The sequence below is a fragment of the Scomber japonicus genome, chromosome 17 (assembly GCF_027409825.1).
Source record: "Scomber japonicus isolate fScoJap1 chromosome 17, fScoJap1.pri, whole genome shotgun sequence".
NCBI lineage: Eukaryota > Metazoa > Chordata > Actinopteri > Scombriformes > Scombridae > Scomber > Scomber japonicus.
The window spans coordinates 28210028-28237935 of NC_070594.1; positions in this window are offsets into that span (position 1 = coordinate 28210028).

Consider the following 27908-nt stretch of genomic DNA (forward strand, 5'->3'; position numbering starts at 1 on the left):
CTATTTAAAATATAATCAGTAATGTAACTACTTCAATGACTTCATCAAAGTCATTACAATTGATTACTTTTTGATTACTTAACCAATGTTTTCAGCTGTTAGGGTAAATGTTCCCATTAAGCACCAAAATGTAAGTTGAGGTGTTTTTCATGGATACTGACATGATTTATAAGAGAGATCATTTCTTATAAAGCAACATTTATCTCCCATTGTAAAATGTATTCATTAGTTCATGTAGATTTTAGAATATAAAATAAAGATATTTGATGAAAAAAGTCTGTCATGAGCTTAAAATGTGTGTTTACTGAATATAAAAAATATTGATTTCAAAGAATTAAAAACAGCAGTATATGTATTCAGTAACATGTTAAATATTACAAAAATAGGAACAAACCCTCCTGAGTAAAGTCTTAAAGGTGTGTCTTCAGATGTAACCTCCTTTATAATCATCAACATTTTCATCAGTAACTGTCATTTAATGACACATTTCTCTCAGTGACTGTAATGGATTTCACTTTTATTTTGTAATTAAATTAGGTAATGCTGTTACATGTAACTAGTTACTCCCCAACACTGTGTGAAGGCTTTGGTGGTCTTTGGTGTGGAGGCATAAAAATGCATCAATCGTATCAGGAACGAGAAAAGGCACTGGAACAAGAACAGAAACATCTATAAACATCTACAGTATATGTAGGGTTCTTGCACTCTGCATTGCATCCAACTCCTCAAGATCAATCCCTCTCGATTGTAACCTTGCATTATTTGGAGAAACAGGTCAAGATCTGATCTCATCTATGTGATAGGAGCTCTTCAAACGCAACTTTGATGACTGGATGAAACTTGAGAATAAGACCATATCATCATCCAACCATCCACCATGTTGTACACCACTGACTTTGTTATTCGATCCACCTTTATACAGTGGACCACACCATTATATCACTCCACGAGTCAGCCATCGGTCTTAGTATTACCATTATTTACACTGAGGAAATGATGTCTTCAGTCTCTCCACAGCAACTATAAGGATGCACTCCACCTCCAACTGTGAACAGGTGAGTACGAGTGATGGAGACAGCATAAATGTGGAATGATTGTTTTTGAAAACCATCATGCCACTGTGCAAACCTTACCTAAAGGTTAAATAACTCGTATCAGTATTTAGTGTGTGTTTATATATATATTGCATGTGTGCACCGTTTATCAGAACCTCACAGTGTATTTATAGATATTCCATCAACCATGAACAGCTCAGGGAATATGGGAGCATTGATCTTCAGCCTAAGCAGCAGAAGACTATCCTGATTTTACAAGTCAGCTAGTCAATAATCATTATTATTAATGGCTTTTAATGTGAGATGAAGATTCAATCAGTACATAGAGAGCATCATTGGGTGTTTATTTAGTAGCAGCAGCTCATGTATTCATCATCATCACCTGAACATACAGTCTGCTCAAGATCATGTATGGGTCAAGACATGAGGATTGAATGAAAGAAGCATACAGTGTTTTAAACCCATTTATCACACATTGCACACCATTCTTCATCTGAAAGTAACTGTATGATCCAACCATGTATCCAGATGATTGAAATCACTTTATTTCACTGTCAGCTGACAATGAGTGCATCTGAAATGTTGCTAATAATCAGAAAAAACATCTAACTCGCAGTCTTTCCTTCTAGCTATACTCACTGTAATGTTATAGAAGATCATGTGTGATGTGAGAACCTCTAGAAAGTTCTCTGATAAGGACAGTATTGGGGAAAAACTGGTTACATGTAATGGTGTTATGTAATATCATTACAAAGTAAATGTTAGAGTAATCGATTACAGTTACTGTTTAAAATGTTGATGATTATAAAGGAGGTTACATCTGAAGTCACACCTTTAACATTTTGCTGAGGAGGGTTTTTTCCTCATTTTTTAAATATTTAATATGTTACTGAATACATATATTGCTGTTTTTTTTATTTTTTTTCCAAAGTACCCTTCCCAATCCTGGTTACAGATGTTTGATCACATGGCTTAATATAATACACTTCAGTATACCACCACCACTCCTTACAACCTCAATAATAAACATACAGCATCCTTACCACCCCAAACACACACTTGAACCTCAGCCTGAGCTCCACACCATGCATAAATTAACAGCACATCGTCTACAGTGAGGAACAAATCCATACTGACTGTCACGCAGGCTGCTTACCCACATGAAATGCCATTGATTCACACCATTGTGGGTGATTGCGCTTGTTAAATTTCCACTCCTTTTTTTTGTTACATCCACTATAACATTCAATATCAGAGGGCACTTTATGGCTGTCTGGGCAGCGCAGGCTGTCTGGGCTTTTATTATGAGGAGACATTAAAGAATATGACATTTCCCCTTGGGGAGGAGAGAGGAGCAGCAGCAGCAGCAGCAGAAGCAGCACACTCCCAACACTAAAGCCATTCACTTCCTTACATAGTTCCTGCTCCTGCCATGCTCTACCTGCATGATGCTGCTGCTGCTGTGTGTGTGTGCGCCACACTTCCTGTCACTCCACGTTCCACCCGTACGAGTCACATGTCCTCACGGATTATGCTGTGAGAATCAGTCCAAGTCAGCCGAGCGTTTTGGCATCCCGTGCTCTGGCTGTATACCGATGCGTGAGCCCCAATCTTTCTCTCAGAGAGCAGGCTCTACTGATTCATCTGCACTGACTGATGTACTGTACCATGTATGTAATCCATGATTATGAGGGGCTGAGGTGGAGGGAGGGGGGGACATTGGGTGCAGCTATGCGTAATTATGGCTTTTAAGCAGTGAGCAGGAAAACACTCCACAGTTCCGCTAATTCCTAAAACTGTCTGTCCTGGATACTAAAGCGCTTTGCAGACTAAATACACAACATCACCGGCTTCATCCAACTGTTAAAGCAATTTGCTTTGTATCATTAAGACAAAAAGTGACTATTACATTAATGTTCCTTATGGCTTTATTCAGACATGACATCACATTTATGGAAAGAGAGCATCCTTGCATGATATTTGGCACCTGGAGCACAACAGACAGCAGATATAGAGAGAAGCGAGTTAAAAGTATGATACAAGGAGACGGCTTGTATCTGTTCACAGTCTGCATCACTGATGGATTTTAAACTCATTTTTTGCTGTTGAATTCTTTATTAATGTAGTTATAATTAGGAAAACTCTGGCGCTGGCATCGCAACTGTCAACTTCATCATTTTACATTAGTAGAGAGCACATTTTTCTGCCACTCTTTAATTTTCTATTTGCTCACATCAAAGTACAGATGAAGCCATTTCAAAGTTCCCGTGTTTCCTTGATGGCTCCTTGACTGGTCCTTGACCGGTCCTTGGCTGGCCGATAATGGAAGCAGGGGGGAAATGCGATCCCCCCGCGATGACGTGGTCAATGAGGCCCCGACTGGAAACGCCCCTAAGCTGCCCGAGTGAAAACCAGCTGCAATGCCTCATTTAACCACGGGGAGGAGCAGTGTGTTTAGACCGGTTTAGACCCACTGCTCATAGAAAAGACTAGGCTGTCCAACGATTAAAAAAATTGGATTTATCACATTACAACCCTGTGATTAAACCTGATTAAAATACGAGGCTAAATGTTATATGCACTAATATTACTTGTATTTACTTCTATTCTTCTGTATAAAGTCGCCTAATGAAGGGTACAATATAGTTAATCCATTAGAAAGTACGGATGCCTTACATCTGACAGGACACCGTCCGTCACAGGAAACACTCGCGGACACTTAATAATTCCTCTGACTGATCACTGATCACTGTCAAACCAAGAAATAGCCCATGAGACAAACCTAGTCTAGTGATTTAAAACAGGACGCGCTATTTAATACGTAGTGTTAATATTATATGGGTTCCCAATCCGACCATTTTTTGTGTATTATTTTATCATTATTAAGGCAAAATAACTCAATTTATGTCCATCAACATTATAATGAATAGGCTATAGGCTTAATATTAGTTTTCATCCAGCGTGCTGCGTGGACTTCATTACATCTGCTGCACCACTGCTACCACAATTATGAAATGCTAAGTTTATACAGCCTGTGACTGTGACCCTCATAAAACTAATATTTTACAAATCTGCATTATATAAACTAACGAAATTCGTTAAAGCAAGTCATTTGGCGACTTCTAAGTCATTCAGTTAAATTAAGTCTGTTCTTTAGCTGCTCCGCTGGAGAGGCTGCGAGCATGAATGATATCAGTGCGTCTTTTTTACACAAGTATCTGTAGTAGACTACTGCATGACTCAGGCATGACTCAGAAGAACATGCTTGTACTTTTTAATCATAGTGCGTTGTGTTAATTGATCGGCTGTGTTGTGTGTTATCGGCGCAGCACGCGTTGTGTTTTCGCGCAACGTATGTGTCGGAGGCAACTGTGCTTGAGTACACTTGGGTTTTGAGGTAATGTGAGTGCGGGCCAGCGGGGGATGGGGGGCATTCGCTTTGAAAGACAATGGGACAGCACTGTAACCATCCCCCTCAACCCATCACCTTCGTGCTGGACACCTCCCCCACTGAAAATCAAGATCAAGACACTGTTTGTGCCCCCACTATATCCAGCACATATGCTACTGTATGTGTGGTTGAGTTTTCAATTTTACATCTTTTCTAAGTGAGTGAGGGGTGTAGTTGTAGATGTGTGTAGTGCCCCCACTCTGTCCAGCACGTATGTGTGGTTGAGTTTTCAGTTTTACACCAATACTTAATTAACTAGTTAGTTACTGTAATAATAATAACGAATCTGAATTTAAACTCAATTTGTCTGACTTATATTTATCTTTTTCATATAATTAATGCTCATTAAACTCTGTCTGGCCCATATCTGTCGCGGCATCTGAGCGCTCTTTCTCAGCCTTGCACAGGCTGAAAACCTGGCTGCGCAGCACCATGACGCAGGAGAGATTTGACTATTATGAAAGCTCACAGTGACCCCTCTCAGAAAATCGTTCCGACGTCCAGGAACACTATTCTGATCTCTGTGCGTGATTTGTGTGACCATGGAACCAAATGGCCCATTAAACCCAAACAAAAGGTTGAGCAATGATAATGCTAATAAGGTCGCTGGGCTTACCTGGCTTAACGCATGCACTGAATAGACCGGGGTTATATGTGCTGTATAAAATCAAATACAGTCCTGTGGTCCGTTTTCGTCATTTCGTATTATTTACCTGAGCCTAAAATTAAAATATGAAAAGGCTTTTTTTTCGTTTTTTGTATTGGATTCAAAACAAATAACAAAATAATCAGTAGTCAGTAGGTTATTTAATTTTTTGATTTGATTCGATGAATCTGGATGACCTGACAGTAACAATTCCTAAAACATCAGAATGTGGGCTAGTTTGTGACAGAAGCGCCATCTTCTGGTCAAACCCTGTATTACAATGAATAGGTGGGTTTACAGGAAAAGATAGACACGCCCAGGAGAAGGAGGGGGTCTCTCCAGCTGCTGGAACTCAGCTGGAACTTGGCTGGAACTTGGCTGGGAGTCAGCTGCCATTCAGCTGGCATTCAGCTTGGAGGGGAACTTTGAAGTGGCTACTACTGTATATAGTCCTGTAAAGCATGAGCAGTCATTTATTCAACTGTTGAATGATGATGGAAGTGTAAACTATAGAGACAGGTAGTGTTTTTTTCTAATTTAAACTCATTTTGTGCGTGAGAGATTATCTTTGAGACATTTATTACAGTGATGTTAGAAGGCAAAAACAAGACGTACATGTTCGACATCATGCTGCTGCAGCCTTTAACCTTTACTGTAACACTATACTGTTCAGGTCAAATTTGACCCGTTTTGATACGACAGCTGTAAAAACACCCCAAATGTCTTTTACTCTGAAATTTGAAGACTTTTCCTAAAGTGGCCCAAAATGCACAAAAATGAAGATATTTTAAAATGTTTTACTTTTGTATACAGTAGGTGCTAGACATGTTTGTCCACTGAAACTGTTCCAGGTCAATTTTAAACCCTATCTATTGATATGTCATTTAATGAAATGAATAGTTAATAGTTTAATAAGATAGTAGTTATGAGGATTACTTTTTATGATGTAGCAGTGAAGACTGATGGCTCTAATGGTTATACAATAAACCCCACACTTCCACTAAGTTCTTGTCATTTTCATTGGAAAGTGTGCGGGATCTCGCACGACCACGCGGTATTTCAGTGATCGAGATTTCGGCGATGTTTACAGCTTTAGCAGTAGCAGCAGAGTAAAAGCCATCAGGTAAGGGTTATTTTAATAAACTCCTGGTGTACTTACAAACTTTCCAATGCATGGATTTATCAGACCCTATTTGTACTACTGTAGAAGTTTGATAACAATCCAGGTATTATTAGTGGGGTAATTTACGAAATACACTGGTGGTCCCGTTAGCGCCTGTACTAAGCCATTCGGCTAATAGCTCTAACTCCACTAATTTGCGGCCAAATGAAAAAAAGGGCTGAGGTGGTGTTTAGATAGAGCATTATAACTTTTGATTAACTGTTGAAATAATAGTATAAAAATAATGAATGCATTTAAAAATAACAATTAAGAATAATAATAAAGGAAAGAAAAAAATGTTCTGTTGTCTGTGCAAGAAAAAAACAAAGGAAAAGAGAAAACATACAAGATCTGAGCAGAGTAGTAGAATGGCCTCTGGGCTGAACACCTTTACTGGAGCTGGAAACCCTGCAGCAAAGTCAAATGTTCACAACAGAGACACAGGCACACTGACTAATTACAGTGGAGATCTAAAGGAAATGTATTGCTGGTGGCTTACCTATAGCACTGTCCTTCATTATGGAGCAGGTGGTAAGGTGACAATTTTCCAAAGCTTGCGTTATTGTTCCAACATGGTGTAAATTTGTCATAAAGTGGGAACACAAATATACTGATTGACATCTGTAACAGTCAGTTTTGCTGTTGTGCATTACAAATTGTACACATTTCTTCTTTATTATTTTGAGACGGAACAGCATCACCATTTCAGTGGTGTCTCTTTCCCCTCCAACAGAGGCGATCAGTAGTTGAAGTGAATCACAGGCCTGAGGACAGGACGGCTCAGCTCTGGGCTGTGTGCCAGTGAAGGTCAGCCCACCAGCTACCCTGCTACTGCAGCACACCATGTCTGCATGCTGCTTAACAGGATGAAGGGCACACTGAGCCAGTAACCCTGAGGGCAGGTGTGAGAGTTAGGACACATGGTATGTATGTGTGTGTGTGTGTGTGTGTGTGTGTGTGTGTGTGTGTGTGTGTGTGTGTGTGTGTGTGTGTGTGTGTGTGAGTGTGAGAGAGAGAGAGAGAGAGAGAGAGAGAGAGAGAGAGAGAGAGAGATAGTGAGAGAGAGATAGTGAGAGAGAGATAGATAGAGAGAGATAGATAGAGAGAGAGAGTCCTCCACCAACTTTTGTGTGTTGTTGTGTGTGGCTATATGTGCTTGTGTGTGTGTGTGTGTGTGTGTGTGTGTGTGTGTGTGAGTGAGTGAGTGAGTGAGTGAGAGAGAGAGAGAGAGAGAGAGAGAGAGAGAGAGAGTTTTCCACCAACCTTTGTGTTTTTGTGTGTGGCTATATGTGTGTGTGTGTGTGTGTGAGAGAGAGAGAGAGAGAGAGAGAGAGAGAGAGAGAGAGAGAGAGAGAGAGAGAGAGAGATAGTGAGAGAGAGATAGATAGAGAGAGATAGATAGAGAGAGAGAGTCCTCCACCAACTTTTGTGTGTTGTTGTGTGTGGCTATATGTGCTTGTGTGTGTGTGTGTGTGTGTGTGTGTGTGTGTGTGTGTGTGAGTGAGTGAGTGAGTGAGTGAGTGAGTGAGTGAGAGAGAGAGAGAGAGAGAGAGAGAGAGAGAGAGAGAGAGAGAGAGAGAGAGAGAGAGAGAGAGATAGATAGAGAGAGAGAGTTTTCCACCAACCTTTGTGTTTTTGTGTGTGGCTATATGTGTGTGTGTGTGTGTGTGTGTGTGTGTGTGTGTGTGTGTGTGTGTGTGTGTGTGTGTGTGTGTGTGTGTGTGCTTTTATGTCTGCACAGTTTGTGTGCAGAATAAACTTGACCAAGTGCATGAAGTACCAGAAAGCTGTGTGTGTAAAATATACAGTGAGTTTGCTGCATATCTGCTCAGAGTGTGTTTGAGAGACACATGTAATGTTTAAAGGCTCTTTAGCCTAATTGTCCTGTTACCTTACTCTGTTTTCATCATCAGAACTCCAGAAGAGAATTACATACTTGCATCATGATGTTATAAATACAAATAAAGCTTTAAAGGTTGCCTCAAGTGTCTTGTTGATGTTTTTTTGTTCACACACTGTTGAAATGCCAAAATTAATAATTGATTTGGTGAAATTGTGCGCTTGACTTTGTCATGTTCATTTCACTGTGACATTAAATCTCCCATGAGTGTGGTGGTTGTTTACTGTTATTATAAGGGCTCATTATTATCCATTTAGGGTATTTAGGCTCAGTGTTTCCCATTAATTATATAGAATGGCAGCCTATTGTCTAATTTGTGGCTATGACTGAGCGAAAGATAGTTATTTTTTACTTATTTCCATCTGTACAATAAATCAACTATGATCCTGATCCACTTCTAAGTCATCTGGAAGTCAAGTATTTTATTGATAATCAAAGACACTTACTTTATTTATTTGAAGAAACCCAATGTAGACCTAAAACAATGTAGAAAACAGGGGCGGAACTTGGGGGTGACTTTTGGGGCTGGACGTTTTCTCAAAAGCCCTGAATCTATTTAAAAACAAAAATAAATCTGGTTAAAGTCACTTTTTATCTAAACAGTGTCTTCAACTAGCTGCTGAGTGATTTTCGTTTATTTTGTTTTCCTTTTGTATATACAGCAATATAATCACTTCATTTTGCTCTCAGAGTGCACCAGAATGATGCATTTGACATAAAACATATACAAAACTTGGATGGAGCCACCCTATAGGGTCAGACGGAGGTCCGAACACCATAGCCTCTCAAAATTCTGTAGGAAACACTGAATGCTACTTTGGTCATTTAAATTACATGGGTTATCTCATTATGTGATGAATGTTTTACCAGTTGGTGGTTTTATTGACCCCTGGTGGTCAATTACTGGTATTTCTGGCTTTCACATGGCTGCAGGAGATGTGCTGCTGGCTTCTCAGTTTGCTGCTAAATCTCTGTATTCATTTGCAGTGGTTTTATCAAAACATTAAGTCCATGTAGCTGTTGAGCCAATTACCTGTGGTGTGTCTGGATTGATTTGTAGTTGTTTTGGGGTTACTGTATGCAATCTGATCACTAGAGATAACTTCACTCATCTTTGGTATGTTGTGTTACTGTTGTGACGTTCCCAGATATACACCTGCATGTAGCGTGAGATCCAAACACATCAGTTTCTGAACCAAAATGCCTGTGTGAGAAATCTGTATCAGCCTTTAAACTCCCCGTAGCCCAAAAGAAATGAAGGCATCACACACTAAGCTGTTGTCACTTTCATCAGCCTTGCATAAGGGCTACAGTGCATGTTAGTGTTTTAATATGAAAGCTCTGTCAGCTGCTCTCCATCAGATCAGTTGCTGGATTTTCTTTATTCTGTCATGTGTGAACAGTTACAATAGACAGCAACCAGACTGTGAGTGTGTCTGAGCTCCACATGTTCAAAAGAAGAAGTGTCTTGATGAAATACAGGACTGAGAATGTACAACTTTTACATTTTTTACATCTTTTGTATTAAGCTTCCAATCATCTAAGTGGGACACGTTACTGGAAGCTGGTGGTAGACTTAGGCCTCACTCCAGCTCATCTACATCATTGAGCTCACAGTACCCAGGGAATGAAGTCTACGAACGTAAGAAGCTGAGGCACAACAACAAGACTGGACAGCAAAGGTCCGACCAATTGAAGTAGACTGTAGAGGGGTTCATAGCCACGTTAACATAGAAGCTACTCCAGGAGATGTGATTGTGAGGGAAGGTCCACCGGTAGCCAAAGACCTCACAAGGACTGCAAATGGGAAGCCAGTGGCTGTGCTTTAAGAGAAAGGACTCCACCTGGGCCCCCTGGTGAGTAGATGGCATCGATGGGGTGAACCCACTACTGCTGAACCCTCTGGAGGAAGGAGTGCAACCCAGAAGATGCCATCATTCACTTGACCATCCCACAGAGTCCTGGCAGCCTCTAGTGTCCAACTAAATGATAATAACATCTAGTCCTACACAATAGCTCGGAAAGTTTGTGGTGTCAGAACGAAAAACACGTAGATCATGTTTTCTTACCATTGTTTCTTACCATCTGCTCTGTTTTTATTGCCAAGTATATAGCCAGTAAACAAGTGGGTGATTCACTGAAGCAATAAGACGAGACTTTGCTGTGTTTATGAATAATCATTTGTCTGTTTATTATGGATGGGAAGATTCACCGATTCCCATTGGTGCACCGGCATAAACATTCATGATGCAACTGCCCCGATTAAGTGTGGACCAGAACTTGCAATGCATAATTTCTAACATCTTGGCATCAGTAAAATCAGATTTTTTATCCACGATTATTTGGCCCTGTGCATTTATTATTGAGAAATGTGACCAATCATTTGATATTTAGATTGATTTCTCTTCTTTAAACTGTTTTTTACGTGTGCTGGCATGTTACGGCTGTGGCCACCATTGAACTGTTTAAGTACACAATGTGCAAAATAAAGACATATTTCTATTACACAGAATGTAAACACATATACACATAGATAATATATGTGGTAGTTAAAGTTCTCAACATTAGAGTAATTGGATTATCAAACTATTTTGACAGTAATTGTTTGAGAGACAGAGAACATTCCAGTCAAGAGGTCAAAGAGAAACAGCATGACTGACATGCTGACTGAGTGGAAGTACTAGAGAAACAAATTATTTTTCACAGAGGAGGTCAGGACCTTTCTTCATCATCATTTGTGATACTCAAATATTGAAGTTAACTATTGAACCTTTAAATGATTTGTGTGTCAAGATCACAACATAATTAGGTTTGCAATTTCAGTCTTTCAAACCAAATTAAATATGATCAATGGGGATGTCACCTCTTGACCCACAACGCTTCCACCCAAAAGGGAAACTGTGGTTGATTAAAACTTGTAAGCAAGGAAGTTGATTCTTTTTTGGGCGTTTTTTACTTTTATTGGACAGTTGGTGGTAGAGAAAATACCACCAACAGCTGCTAATTATCCAACTGAAAGATAAAAAGCATCAACTTCTCTCTAAAAATACCATGTCTATAATTTATTTAAATTGTCTTGTCTTTAAATTCAGGCCTTTGATTGTGTGCTGGTGATCATTTTGATGTCAGTCACAAAGGGATTGATTGACAGTTTCCAAAACCACATATTTCACAATGTGCAACAGATGGCACATCATTACATACTTTGCGCTTAATGTACTTGCATATGTTTCACACTAAGAACCTAACTTTTAAAATGTCTGTGCAGGAAGAGGTTTTTTTTCAGTATATGCCAATTGTCACAGTCTGCTTTCCCATTTACCTGACTCTCTGGTAAATTTCAATTCACCCCACCTCTGCTCCACTCTGCCAGTCAGCCACACCCACCTCATCAGCCAACTTTGTTCACCTAGGCTGCAACTAATCTGCAATCAAGCCACTATTTAAGCCTGTCCTGCTCACTCTCTCATGGTCAGATTGGTCCCCTGCCTCAAGTACTCAGTATGAGTTTCCGTGCCACTGTGCCTGTGGGTTACTCTGTATCGGAGAGTCCTGTTTATCGTTTCTGCATTCATTCTGGGTGTAGCTGGTTGCTGATCTTCTGCCTGACAAACTGATCTGTACTGCATTTGTCCTGTTACCCATCATACCTGCCATGTCTGCAATAAAGGTCATGTGTAGCCCAGGCTCTAAAATGATGCCCTTTTAATATTAGAGCTCTCCCTTTAAAATAATTCATTGGAAAGTTATTAAAATCTTTAAAACAATTAATTTTATTTTAAAACAAATAAATAATTCATTCAAGACAAGATGAACTTAAAAAAAAGTTAAAAAAAAAAAAAGTTAAAAGTGTTTTCTAAAAGCTGTTTAAAATTGAGAACTATGTACATAAAGGAAGAAACACAACCAACACCATGTTTTCCAAGCAGCAGTGAAGGGCTCAGTATGACAGGATCCCCAATTAGCAAATCGGTGAACCCCCTGAGCCCAAGTGATCGGGCCTTATTTCCGTTTTCCTGTCACCACTTCCTGTTTACGAAAAATAACATCTCGCACTTGTCTCCTCGTGTGCTGTTGAATACAGAGATCACATCTGTTGTCATCCGCTGGGTAAGAAATAAAAATAATCTTCTAAAAGAAGTAATATTAAGTCTTGATGATGTTAAACAGTTGCTGATCGCCATGCTGTTACATCTAAACCTTGTAGAGCGGCGTGAGAGACCGGATGAATTTTCGCGGGTCTGCCGAGGTGAAATGCTGTAAGGTCATTCATACATTGACTCAGTGGTGAGTGAGAACACTGTACAACCTGTTAAATTGTCTATAAGGCAGCTGATATTTATGTTAATTGGCGCTGATAGCTATGAAGAAGTGCTAATGGTGCTAGCAGTCTGAGACTGTGTTTTGTGATGCTAATGGCCTGTTAGCTTGGGCCTAGCCACCTAGCAGGTATGATTATCTGGTGTCCTGTGCAATGGAAATGCCAATTACTTTGGTTATTGTTTACAAGAGATGATGTTGAGACTTTGATTTATGTTTATTTTATGTTCATAGTGAATGAAGAGGTTAATATTTAGTGCATTCTCTCACTATTACTGGTGCAGGGGGAGATAATTAAGCACGCTATGCCTTAATGCCTCTAGTCACTTTTGAATGTTTACTGCATCTAATGCAATTTTGAAAGGGTACTCCATAGTATTTTATTATTGTAAAATTGACTTTTGTCAGTTACTAATGTAATTATATAATTTTAGTACTTGTTAATGTTAATTGAGTATTTGAACATGATTGATAAAAGCATTTTGAATGTATTTATAGTTTCACAACTGCAAATGAACACTTGAAGCTACAGATATATTTTTGTTGTACAACTAAACCTTTGAGACCATGATTTGAACTAATTAATACAAAAAAATATTATTAATTGAGAGATTAGGAAATGAACATGATTTATGCAGACAGAGTATGAATGTAATAAGACATTTGGATCTCATCTGGCCGTCTTAGGTCAGGTTTTAGGTGATACCATTTAAAAAGGGGATCGCAGCCACGTTCTACCGTCCATTGGAGCACTTCCTGCCGGACTAGTGCAAGGCATCAGGTCCTCAGATCCAGAGATTCCCAGTGTGAACTGGCTGGCAAGCCAAACTGAACCACTGGTATTGAATCCAAGGCGTGTGCAGGATTCCTTGATCCCCCCTCCCTCACGGACTGTGCGGTAGGACTAAAATAAACACTGATACACCGACATTGGTCGGAGAAGGGCCCCAACGAAATAAAGACTACTTTTGGGAAAAGGGTTTTATTTGCCGGCTTTATTATTTTAGTTTGTTTTTTTTTCATTCATTGTTTTTACAAACTGTTGTATTTACAGTTGATCTGTTAACTTGTAATAACAAGTGGCCACAAAAATTCAAACTATTGTGTCTGTGTCATTGTTGATGTTCAAAATACTGGCTCTTAAAAACTCAGTGTCTTCTGTTACTGGTCCAGTTATTACTATTGACTATTACTTACCTGTGCTCTGTTACTACATCATGACAAGGGTTACATATGACCAACTCTACCTGTGGTGTTAGTGCTGCAATCTGATCCTACCACTACCTCCACCTGTTCCATACACACACATGCTTCTACAATCAAGGGTGTGCATACCAGGGTTGGGCACCAAATCTGTACTTTTAAGGGTACCAACTGAATTACATCATTACTACATGTTGGATCAATCAGTGCCAAATCTCAGTACCTTATGGGACTGCGAGTGAGCACATTTACTGGCTGCATCTCAGATAGAAGCTCTGACATTGGCCAGGGATGTTATTCACCCACTATTTTAGAATTTATGGTAATGGATAGAGTTTTACAAGCACCAGGAAATGTGAAGAGGATATTTTTTAATCAACTAAATCACTGAAGCAGAACCGGACCTAACCTTACAACGTGTCTATATTAGTAACATTATTTCCTGTTGTCCTGTGCAATCAGTGACTTGTGCAGTGTCAGATTCATGCATTATTCAGTCATTTCTCCTAACAAGACTGGAATAAAACAAACAGGAAGAATAAATTCAGATACTGACACGGAACAGAGAGGTGCCTTTTAGATCCCATGTTCTCTAAAATCAGAAGAGACAGTCTCCACACACTCAGATTGGCTCTGAAAATGGTTACAATTGAATGTCATGTGTGTCTTGGAGGCGACACACACCCACATTCATTCTCAGTAAAGTGAACATTCATTCAAAGCATAAGGATGACAGATTGTGTGAATTCTGGTAGGATAGACTCCGGACATATGACACTGATTGTCACTGGTAATTCATCCTTATGCTCAAATTTAGTCTATTCCTATTTCCCTCATTTCCCCCCAAAAGTATGTCTTCTAAGAAGTCTTTTCTGATCCCATTGCTTTTTTAAATTAATTTTACACTATGTAAACCACACTAATTGACAAAGGTGTGTGGTTTAAAAAGCCAATAAGTACACTTTGAGTTTCAATTATCCAAAGTCAAGAATGAGCTTTCACACTGAATGAAAATATCCTTAACATTCCCTGTTAGTAATTTGTGGTTTATTCATCATTTAAAGCATGAATGTATATTAATTTAAAATACAATCTCTACACTACAATTAGAATTTTTCTGTGTCTCATTTTGTTCACTCCAAAATATCAGCGGTTACTCCCAGCCTGTGCTTTAGCTCGTACTTAACCCTAACATACTGTATAATTTGTGCATTAACAATTAAAGCAGAATAGCAGCGTGTCATTTAAAAGCTACTGTGACTGGCTAATTATCTATTCTACAGCATCTACTGTTCCTCCTGACAGTTTTGCATCTAGTGTGCACAGATAATCAAATCAGCATCTGTAAAGTAGTTGAGTCGATTTCTCGTTCACTTGTGACATAATCAGAGACAAAAGAATTAATAGATGTATTAATGCTTTATTTTAATGATCCAGAGCATATCAACAACTGCGTCTGAGACAATACACACAGTAAGTATTAATGTATTTATGTTTGACTCATATTTAATCAAGTAGATATTTATATACTATCAAAAAATGCTTGTAAATGATGCAGTAAATTAAGCCTCTTTTGGCTGATATTTCACAATATTGTACTGTTCTCTGAATGTTTTACTGTGAAGTCAGTGCAGGCAGGGTCATTACACAGGAAACCACTGAAATTTGAATATAATCCAGAAATAATCAGCAGAAATATTTGAACCCGATATTAGCATGTCAGTGTGCACTAAGCACTGAACCTTCACATGTTTTAATTGAGGGTATCAAGGCTACATGTTCTATATGTAATTGACTTTATGATGCATGTGGTCATTAAATTTAGGCTTTTGTATTTATAACATATACTGTATATTACAGTGCTGGATGTTTGCTTCCAGTCTATAAGCAATGCAGTGTTTTGGATCATTTAATTCTTCTGCCATTTCCACTGCTAATGTAATAATTCTATGAAGCATGAGCTGGGTAACATCAGGAGTACACACTAGGGATGGGTGGATCGATACTGTGGGATCGATTTTTCGATACACACAAGCTACTCATTTGGTACTAATTTAAAAAATATAGTATAGATGCAGACAGTATAATGTTTACGTCGAATAAATGTATTATTATTGGCCAGCATGTGTCATGTGATTTTAATACCCATTTAAGATTACAGTATTGGTATTGTTAAAACTATAACAGAATGTATCGGTATTGTATCGAATTTAAAAAAAGTTTGGCCTCGCCCATTCCTAGTACACAGCTATGGAAAGTAAAGAAGTGCACTACAGGGGTTAGGCTTATCACAGATGTATCAGTAACAGGCATCTCAGTGTGTGACAGAGGGGACATTGGGACTGCACACCTGGAGACACTGAAGGTAATTTCATGGGAAGCTGGGTCCATCTTCACAGGGTCAACTGAATAGAAGTAAACTAACAGTTTCCTCTGCTGACATCAACTTTTACTAAAGAGAGGTAGTTGGGTTAGCTCTGTGTTACGTGCTGTGTGGTATTTGGTGCAGTTTCCTTGTTTCTTTTCCTTTTCATTAGGTACGGCCCCCCCACACTGATTAGCGCAGCTGTGGCACATCAGGCCTGGCAGTTAAGAACACCTGGAAAGCTGGTGCCAGGGCAGTTGGCCTTCCGGCAGTGTGCTGATCGGAGCTGTGTGCATGTGTCCAGTGTCAGTCTGGTGTGTCTGTCCCGCAGCGTGGTTTGACTGCCTCATCATCATCAATTGGTTTCCCTTGTTTTGGAAGCTCGTTCTTAGTTTGACCGTTAATAAATTGAGTTTTGATTTGATCTCTGGTGTTTTATTAGTATATTTTTGGTTGAGTTGTTTTGCTCGTTACTTCCCTCACTCCTAGACACAATCGGGGTCGTAACAGTTTTGGGGGCTTGTCCGGGATAGTGGTCCGGTGTCTCTCACGGTGAGTAGGGGTGTCTGAGTGCCATCAGCCTGCGATGCGTGGTGCGTGGCTTCCCCAGTTAAGTCAGGGGGTGTCCAGCTGGGCTGAGTACACCGCGTTCCAAATTATTATGCAAATTGTATTTAAGTGTCATAAGCATTTCATTTTTCAATTAAACTCATGGATGGTATTGTGTCTCAGGGCTCTTTGGATCACTGAAATCAATCTCAGACACCTGTGATAATTAGTTTGCGAGGTGAGCCCAATTAAAGGAAAACTACTTAAGAAGGACGTTCCACATTATTAAGCAGACCACAGGTTTCAAGCAATATGGGAAAGAAAAAGGATCTCTCTGCTGCCGAAAAGCGTCAAATAGTGCAATGCCTTGGACAAGGTATGAAAACATAAGATATTTCATGACAACTTAAGCGTGATCATCGTACTGTGAAGAGGTTTGTGGCTGATTCAGAGCACAGACGGGTTCGTGCAGCCGGTTAGTTTTACACCTGGTATGCAGGGGGATGAAGTGATAGCAAAGCCGGTCACATTACCGCCTTTTGTTCTGTTCTCTGCTGAGTCAAGCCCTGGCTCCAAGTGGGATGCCAGATTAAAAATCTGTTTAGCTCGAGTCCATCTAGAAAAGGAGGAGCGCGAGCACGAGTATCAGCTTCGTAGGGAGATAGAGCTTCAGAGGCTGGAGGCAGACACTGCTGTCAGGCTGCGCCAGGTGGAGGTGCAGGCCCGTGCAGCTCTGTCCTCTGACGTCCAAGCTACATCGGGCCCAGCTGTCTCCTTTGATGTGAATAAACACATTTCTTTGGTCCCTATGTTTCGCGAATCAGAGGTTGAGTCTTACTTTGGCGCATTTGAGCGTATTGCCGCTGCTTTACGCTGGCCGGCAGATGTGTGGGCTATTTTGCTACAGTGTAAGTTGACAGGCAGGGCTCAGGAGGCTTGTTCTTCTCTGTCGGTGGAAGACAGACTAAATTATGAGCAGGTTAAGAGTGCTATTCTGCGTGCCTATGAGCTGGTGCCTGAAGCTTACAGACAGCGTTTTCGTGGTCTCAGGAAGGCGCAGAATCAGAATCAGAATCACATCGATTTTGCCAGAGAGAAAGGGACTCTGTTTGACAGGTGGTGTGCGGCATGTAAGGCTAATGATCTTGCGTCAGTACGGGAGTTGATGTTACTGGAGGAGTTCAAAAACTGTGTCTCAGAACGCATTGCGGTATATTTAAATGAGCAGAAAGTGACCACTCTGCAACAGGCTGCCATTCTGGCAGATGAGTTTACTCTAACACATAGGAGTATGTTTGTTAGGCGTGAACCTGCCCATCGTGAGTGGTCTCCAAGGCCTAGCTCACCGGTGCCCAGTGCTGAGGTTTCCACCACTTCCAAGTCTGAGAGACAATGTTTTTTCTGCCGTAGAACAGGCCACTTAATTGCTAACTGCACTGCCTGGAATCAGGGGGCTCCATTAAAACCAAAAGGGGTGGGGCTGATCAAAACCTCTCTCAGTGACACCTCCAACGTGTCGGGGATGCCAGATGACTGTTTTAAACCCTTTATTTTTTCCTGTTATGTGTCTACCACAGGAAAACCAGAGGACCAGCGTCTGGTGAGAGTCTTGCGTGACACTGCCTGTTCTCAGTCTCTGATTCTCGCCAGTGTCCTACCTGCAGTTGTCACGTCTGATGTGAGTTGAAGGAGCCAGAGAAAGTGACTGAACCTGTAGTTACTCCTGCAACCCCCTTGCCCCTGAACCTTAAGGCACTCATCGCTGCACAGGCAGCAGATCCTTTGCTGGCGTGTATAAAATCTGAGGAGGATGATGTGATGTCCCCTGGACAGCAGTGTGGCAGGCTGTCAATTCATTCATTTTTTGTCCAGTGCTGAACACCATCTGTCTTGGGTGTTACATGCTGTGTGGTGTTTGGTGCAGTTTCCTTTTGTCTGGAATGGTGATTGTGAACATGCTTTTGTTACTGCCAAGTCTCTTCTCTGCAGTGCTCCAGTACTGGCTGCACCCGAACTTCTCTAGGCCCTGTAGGCTTGAGGTGGATGCTGGTGCCCTTGGAGCTGGAGCGGTGCTGCTTCAGGATGGTGCTGATTTGGTGTGTCACCCAGTGTGCTACTTCTCCGTGAAGTTTAAAAAACATCAGTTAAACTACTCCACTATCGAGAAGGGAACACTTGCCATGCTTCTTGCCCTGCAGCACTTCGAAGTCTATGTAGGCTCGACCGCCATACCTGTAACTGTCTTTACTGATCATAACCCGCTTGTTTTCCTCATGCAGAAGTGCAATAGCAACCAGCGGTTGATGCGCTGGGCACTCCAGGCCCAGTGTTACAACATTTTGATCAGGCATAAAAGGGGGGCCGAGAATCTGGTGGCCGACATGCTGTCCCGTGGGTAAGAGTGGGTGTTGTCATAAGTGTGCAAGATTTATTTGTTTTGTTAGGGCATCCTGTGGGATGATGCTTCGTGGGAGCTGGGGGTGTTACGTGCTGTGTGGTATTTGGTGCAGTTTCCTTGTTTCTTTTCCTTTTCATTAGGTACCGCCCCCCACTGATTAGCGCAGCTGTGGCACATCAGGCCTGGCAGTTAAGAACACCTGGAAAGCTGGTGCCGGGGCAGCTGGCCTTCCGGCAGAGTGCTGATCGGAGCTGTGTGCGTGTGTCCAGTGTCAGAGTCTGGTGTGTCTGTCCTACGGCGTGGTTTGACTGCCTCATCATCATCATCATCATCATCATCATCATCATCATCATCATCAATCGGTTTCCCTTGTTTTGGAAGCTTGTTCTTAGTTTGACCGTTAATAAATTGAGTTTTGATTTGATCTCTGGTGTTTTATTAGTATATTTTTGAGTTGTTTTGCTCGTTACTTCCCTCACTCCTAGACACAATCGGGGTCGTAACACTCTGTTTCTATGAATGACTTCATGTTTGATGAATGCACATACTCATTTTGTACATGAAACATTGCGAAATAATGTCAAATATCTCAGTGAAATATGTTAGGAGAAACTAGATATCTATTGGTGGGAAAAAGTTATTTGACTTGATGACCCAGTTAAAGGTTGGACAAGAGGGAGGCCTGGCATTGAGTTTTATTTTTTCAAATGTAAAGTGTTTTATACATTTATTATTATTAATGTCATCATCATCATCCATCATCATCATCATCATCAAACAGATTAATTTCAAGTGGAAATGTATGGGCTCCTGCAGGGAGAGGCTAATGCTAAATTAATGTCATATGCCAATTACCAGTTTCCAATTTGTGTTGTTCACATTAAACATCTGATTTCTGAATGCTCTTATTTTCATACATTTGATGTAATATGGAAGTATCTGAAAAGGCAGACAAATATCCCAAAATATCAGACACCCCATGTCAGTCAAAGTCTATTGTTCAAGGTAATTAAATATAGATGTGAATAATGTGATGACATGAATGCTTTTTGAATGCCATTTGTTTGTGAATGCCTCCAGTTTGCATTTTGACTGTCGACATCTCAGATTTTTGGAGCCAGAAGTGACTATATTTGGATGAGAGGGTGAAGCTGATGTCAGCTCTTTGGCAAGTTAGAAAACAATTCCACAGAGAAGGTTAAAGCCCTGACTTTTTACTTACAAGGAACATATTTCCATGAGCTCTGACACCACGTTTTGGAACTTTGACAATGTTTAGCATCTGACATCTGACAAGAGGATATAAATAACAAAGACAAAAATCATAGAAAGCATAATAAGACCTCATTAAGTCACGGACAGACTACAGAGTTCTGTCCAGAGGTTTGTCAGAAACATTACTCTGTGTACATAGATCTGGTTTAAGGCCCTAAATGCCTCAGGGTTAGCTTAATATTCCCCAGAACACTTTGCACTAACCCTTCTGAGATGATGTTCAGTCCCAGTGAAGTTTCCGTATTTTCCTTCTCATTCTCCTCTGAGTGTAAGCAACTCAAAGCAGTGTGTCCCAGGAGGGCTCGCTCTCAGCCTTGTTTGTGAAGATCTGCTGTCAGAGCTGGCTCATATCATTAGCGTCGTCCACCATGTGCTGTCATTTGTTGGACACCACGTGTATAAAACAAGGTGTTAACTGTCTAGTTTTCTACCCTTTCATCTTGAAGGTACAAAACAATCATTCTGGTGTTTTAATAGTCTAAAATGTTCAAATAGAGATCTTATAAATCTTACACTATTGACACAGTTTAGCTCACATTTAGTACAAAACACAGAACAAAGCAGTGGGAAATTTTCCTTACAAGTCAACAAATCAACAGATGTCAGTGGGCACGCTCAGCTATTGGCAAATGTTTGCTTTGTAGATGCGAATCATATCAGAGAGATTTTTATCTCAATGCCTAACAAAACAACCAGAGAGGAGATTTACTGTGTGACAACTGAGTATCATGGACAGGGGGGATTGAGCTGGATGAACTGTATCAGTACCTGAACTGATGGCACTGCTGACATGGCGGTAGTGCCAAGGGTTTCATTAGCAGGGTCAGAGCCTGAAACCCTTAGTGAAACATGTGAAACACTCACTGGTTTATTCACAGGAGGCACTAGTTGCAAAGATGCTGCCAGAAGAACTTTCAGATGGACTGGACAGAGAATAGAGACATTATTCATTTCATCAAGGCATGGTTCTTAGTAGGGCAGGGAATTGGTACTCAATAGGGTTACTGAAAAAAAATAGAAAGATAAATCATATTACACCCATTTTAGCTTTACTGCATTGGCTTCCTGTAAAATCCAGAATAGAATTTGCAATCCTTCTCCTCACCTTCAAAGCTCTTAATGGTCAGGCTCCATCATATCTTGAAGAGCTTATAGTACCTTATGTACCTACTAGAACACTGCGTTCCCAGCATGCAGGTCTACTTGTGGTTCCTAGTATATCTAAAAGTAGAACAGGAGGTAGAGCCTTCAGCTATCAGGCTCCTCTCCTGTGGAACCATCTTCCAGATTCTGTCCGGGGGGACAGGCACCCTTTCTACATTTAAGAGTAGGCTTAAAACTTTCCTTTTTGATTTTCTTCTCACAGGTAACCTGGGTTTGTAGATGTCTGGATGACAGATTCATGCCCTGGGCCCACTTTTCTCCCATCCGGGACCTACTTACTTGAATTAAATAAATATATTAAATGTACCGTCTAGACCTGCTCTATGTGTAAAGTACCTTGAGATGACTTTTGTTGTGATTTGGCACTATAGAAATAAAGATTGATTGATTGATACCTGCAATTGATCCTTTTTGTCTATGGACTTGCTCATAGCCATCGACGCAACAACCTTCGATTTAATGTGACATGTGATTGGCCCACTGCCACAGCAGCTACAACCCATCTGAGGTGGTGAAGTCGCTGTGAATTTGGGTTAGCACACTTAGCAGTTCAGCAGCCAAGATGCCACCTAAACACTGTGTCTATGATTCTGTAACTGTAATTATTAAATCCCATGGAATTTAATAATGCTCCAATGGGAGCAGAACATCATACCTTGTTGCTACACACTGTCATCTGCTGGCTTTCACATGGGGGAGTTTTTGGCCGACTGTACAAATTGAGAGAAGTCATCATCTTAATGAACTGAACACCAAAATGCAATGCACAAAATTAAATCCTTTCACCTCATCAAAGAAGTTTCGTGGCTTCAGACCTAAGCTCATACTCTGGCTCTCTTTTGTGGAACAGGGTAGGCTTGAGATGCTTCCTTTTGTGCAGTGAAGATATCTCTTCTTATGCAGTTTGAGTAGGTTCATGACCCACACCAGAAAGCTGAAAAGACTTCCCCCTGCTGGCACAGGAGCAACTGACTGAGATCGGGTAAGATCACGCATCAAAAATGAAATTTCAAGACACAGCTTTGGATATGTTTTTGATATCATCTAACAGTAGCACCATTCATTCATTCAATTCTGCTGCTCTTTTCCACAATGTAAAGGTTGAGAAACAGTCTTAACAACTTATTTTCTTAATGTTGTGTATTGTATGTTTGTATGCTCTGGTACAGGGCCTATGGTGGTAGATCATTCAAAAATAAATAAATAAATAAAGCTGTCGTATCTAGTCTAGTGAGAAAAGGGAAGCGAAGGAACTGTAAAGAGTCAAACACAACACAACTGCTGTCATTTTATGTCTAACTTGCAGATATGTTATCAAAGATGATGATTTATAGCTGGTCAAAATTTTAAAAAAATGTCACATGATATTAATGTCTGAATCTTACAACAATGTTGTGAGTGACTGTCTAACACCAACACTATAACACCCTAACTGAGTGTGGCAGTTTGTGTTGGTCTTTGTGAATTTTTGCAACAAGGCTTATTTGCATATAAAGGACATGATTCTATACCAAATGTATGAATATTACTTAATTTACAAACATGCAAATGGCACAGACACACCAGGACACCATATGCTTGGCAGCAGTTTTCACCCTTTGTGAATTATATTTTTGCCGGTTTAGCAACGACAAAAGTTGCGCAATCATTTTGTGGATTGACCCTTTTTGTCTTTGTTTGCGCACTTAATTGTAAATGGTGACCAGATTGACAAGATAGTTAATCTTCTATCTTCAGCCCGGACAAAACAGCATTTAAGATAGATAGGACACTATCTTCCCCTGCAAATCAAATGCTAATTCCCTCTCTGGTGAAATGGGCTCTGTGTATTTGTGGCGAGAACAACAATGGGTCTCACTGTGAGAATGTTAGAAATGATAAATAGTTGTCACAGTGGGGAATAATTACCCAAACTAAATCCTCCCACTGCTACAGGAGACAGACACACAGAGTGAAGCTAACTAATTGATGGGGAGACATGTCCCCGGGGTCACTACAGTGGAGACGTGTATCAGTTTCTCTACGATTGCAGCGTTCACATCCTTTCACACCTTCACATCCTGCTGATAGCTCCAAAAAACCTTGTGAAGTGTAGTCAAAACATGTTTTCATGCGTCTCGCTGTGAGAGCAGGCCACTGGCAATGCCTCTCCATCCTTCACTGATTACCAAATACCACAGATTCATTCATGTGGTGAATGCTTATGAGACGCACGCTATTAATTAAGTCTTTTAATCACTTTTTTGATGTCTCATTAAAATTATACCACTGCTCAACCACAACCCCCATCTCGTGAGCTCTTTCTATCACTGCTAAGGCATCTAAAAAGAACTGGACATGCTTCAGATTCCCATCTTATTAATCAATCACAGGTTATTAGGTCATTTTTTAATTTGACCCCTTTATGATTGATCAGACATGGCACTGATAATGGTCCTCTCAGCTCACTCTCAGGAATAAGGAAAAATGTGTATTCCCCAAAATGTTGAATTAGTCCTTTAAAACCATTTTATTTGTTGTTTGCAGGTGAGAAATAATAGATGATAACTTCCCAGCCAGCATGTCCATGTGGGCCCCATGTGGGTTAAATGTGGCCTACGTGGGTACTGAGTGGGCATGGGCTTGAACTGGGCACATTTTTCAGTAAATGGGCCCTACATGTGAAGCTGGGCAGATTGTATGGGCTCCATATTGTTTCACAAACATTGCCCCCGATGTGAAGCCCATGTGGGCTGGCTAAATGGGCCCCAATTAAGGTTCATTCTGATCCCACTTCAAACCCATATGGGCAAACATATGGGGCCTCTGGTGTAACACACCCAGTTGGACCCCACCTGAAACCCAGTCAGAACCCATTTGAAGCCCATATGGGCAAAAACAGCTGGGGCCACCATGGAAACTGCGGAAAAACCCATGTGGGACCCATATTGCAGCCTAAATTTGACCCTTATGGGGCCCACATGGACATACTGGCTGGGTTGTAATTGAGCACCACTGATTGAATATTATTACTTTACAAAAACATTATTACTCCTTATTTTCTTACATGATGTACTGGCATAATGTTGTGATAGTGAAGCTGATTACTATAAGATATATTTCTTGATATATTGCAATGAATGTAAGCAGAGGCTTGCATAGAAACATTAGAACAGTGTTGTGGCCAATTATAACAGTTTTATTTGTTGCTTGCAGAATTATGAATATATGTGGCACCTGAATTCATGTACAACATGTTATACTTGTGTGTTCAGTCAAACTCCCACATAGCAAAATATAGTATAGTATCCTATCTCAGATAAACTACAGATGAGGAAAGGTTGCCCAGGACAAGCAGCTCACTTTTGGCGCAGGGCCTTCCTCATGAATGCTGCCCAGCCTAGAGGACACCTAATGAGGGTTCTGACTGCCTGCTTGAGAGCTACCCAGTGTTATTGAACTTTCTAAAGTGGTTGGCGAGCCTGGCAGCCAGTGACACTGATGCACATTATGATTCACAGTGAGAGCCTGCTGAGCTGCCTGCCTGCTCACTCCGGCTGATTATCTACCACATCCAGCGCACGGAGATCCAGAGAGAGACAGACAGCCTCTAAACCTGCTCCTCCCTGATATTCACTGCAGAAAACTGCTCGCTCTCTCTTTTAGCGCACTGACTGCTTCCCTTACCACTGCTCATTCTGTCTCTGACTCGTATACACACAGTGTGCAGCTGACAAAACTTTACAGAGTGAGTGAATTACTTGTGTCAATGATGTCTGCAGCCTAGCAAGACAGACAAGGACAGAGCAGCTGAACTGAATGTCACTGACAGTGAACAGTAGCAGAGTGGCAGCATTGCGTGTAAAGTTTGTGTTGTTATGCTCATTCAGCTGAGAGCTGAATGTTGTGTCCCTTGTCTGAGTGCACTCGCTGCTCCCAAGTCAATACTGCCTTATTCTGGGTGTGCAGGGAGGAGGGGAGCTGTGTCCTAGTGACACACTTTGTGTGTATAACAAGTCAGCAACTTGTTTCAAGGCTCACTGCAGGCTTGCATAATTGATGTGGCCTCAGCTGATGTGTTTTAACACTACTGGTTTAGAAATGTACCTCTTATGAGCTTTGTGGATAATGTTTAATTTTGCCATGATTTCTCAGGCAGATATGTGACACCTAAGACGAAACCCTTTGAGCTGACACAGAATACATGTCCTTTGTGTCAGGATGAGTCATTTAGTTTGAGGGTTTCTGAGGCATGTCATGTAATTTCAGACACTAAAATAGTTTACAAACATGTCTGATTTCATCATCTCCAAAAACAATATGTACACAGCAGTGAGGCCAAATGTGGTGAGGTGCAATGAGTGTAATCTAGTCCTGTTAGCAGTGGCAATGGTGTCTATCCAGTACTTTGATGCGCAGCAAGATATAAGACTGCCACTGCCAATGTGGTGATGATGTGAAAGGTCCCACATAATGAATATTAATGATGAGCCTTATTCTAAACCTATCCTAGTCTTTAGTCCAATGTGTACCTGTCGAGGTGGGAAGGAGAGGTGCAGATTTTCAGTCTGCTGCAGTTTGATATGAGCATCCATTTATATATATATATATATACACACACATATGTATATATATATATATATATATATATCCATGACAGTACTTGCTTACTTTACACTTTTTGTATATTTTGTACAAGCACTTGTATCAGTTTCTCCTCTGTCCTGAAACAAGCCAGTGTTGAAGTGATTAAACATGTCTGATCAACATTTTAAAAACTTAAATCTGTACAACAATATTTGACATATATATATATATATATACATACTAGGGCTGTCAAAGGATTAATTTTTAATCGTGATTAATCGCGGAATTTCCATAGATTAATCGCGTTTTGAATTGCATGTTTAAAATCCTGTTATTTTCCATTTGAAGGCAGTTTTAAGCCCATAATGTAAAGCATTTCTTACCAGAGTGTCTTAACTGGGAATCGATCAGGGCTCTGCTGCGACTCCCACACTCCAAAATGCTCCTTTGGTGGAGCTGAGGCTTGCTTGGCTGCACCTGGGTGTTTAGCGTGGAGGTGCTAACTCAAACTCGACGTACTCCGGTGGTAGTTAAACTCCGTTTGACACAGGTTGCATTTTACTTTTGACTTGTCAACTGAACCGTCTCGAAGTTATAATAATATATATATATATATATATATGTATTTTTTTTTTTTTTTTTTTTTTTTTATTGTGATTGTATCTGAAGTCTTAGCAATATTGTCAGGAGCTTAATGTGGTGAACCAGAGATGATGATGAGTGACTTTCTCTTGACAACTTGTAGAATGTCAGATCTTTCATGTGGAGTTCATTCAGCACTGGTAGTCATCACACAGCAGTATATCAATATCAGTATAAATCAGTGATAAAACTAAATAAATCAAACATGTGGAGGAACAAACACTCTCCTTATTGTCCAAAATCTCACTTACTAACACAGCTGGCAGAGCAAAGATACCTTCATTCGGCAATTGAAATGCTGTGATGAGACACCACTGGCTATGCATTATTCTAAACACTAACAAGCAACTCCCCAAACCCTTTTTAGCATTTGTTTTTATAAAGATATGAAAACACTTTTAATTACATTTTGTTCCCCTGTAGGATAAAAAAGGACTGATTATTGCTAACAAAATAAATGAGTCTTTTCAAATATGCAGAGGAGAAGCAGAACCACATCATTTAAATATATTTAATGGGCTTTTATCAATAGTCTGCACAGTTAACTGGCAGCACTGTCACTGATACATATCAAATGCCTGTTTATTCTACTTTTGGTAGCATATTTGGGTTGATAAATCAATATTTGAGCTGTTGTGTTATTCTTCACAGATACAGACTTTTTCCTTAACCTGTACCCCCAATTCCACCTGTTGCTGCTGAGAGGAGCTCAGGTGATTAGCCATCTTCTTGTGCCACTATCAGGACAAATCACATCTAACATCATGAGTATGCTCCTGTACTGTCAGCCATGTGTAATAAACATCAAAATCTCTCAGGGATGTTAGACCTTTTTTTTTTTTTTTAGGGGGGGGGGGGGGGGGGGGGGTCTGTGTGCATGTTTTCCAACTATGTTTGTTCAACCTTGACTAGTCTCCTCCATCTGGCCTGGATGTTATTACACACTTTGAGTCTCAGTAGGTATACTGACATTTGCTCACAGTGCTATGTTGACATTTTTACAACCTTTCATGTGATTTAGTGTAGAATATCTCAAATTCTCTTCTTTGTTTTACATGGAACCTTATTACTATGTTGGGGAGTTATGATTTCATAAGACACAAGACAACTACCCTATTACTAAATTCTGTTGTCCCTCATTAAAATATCATGCATACTCGATATAATAAACTCTCAAAACGGGACAAATAGTGTTTAAACTATATTTTGGGC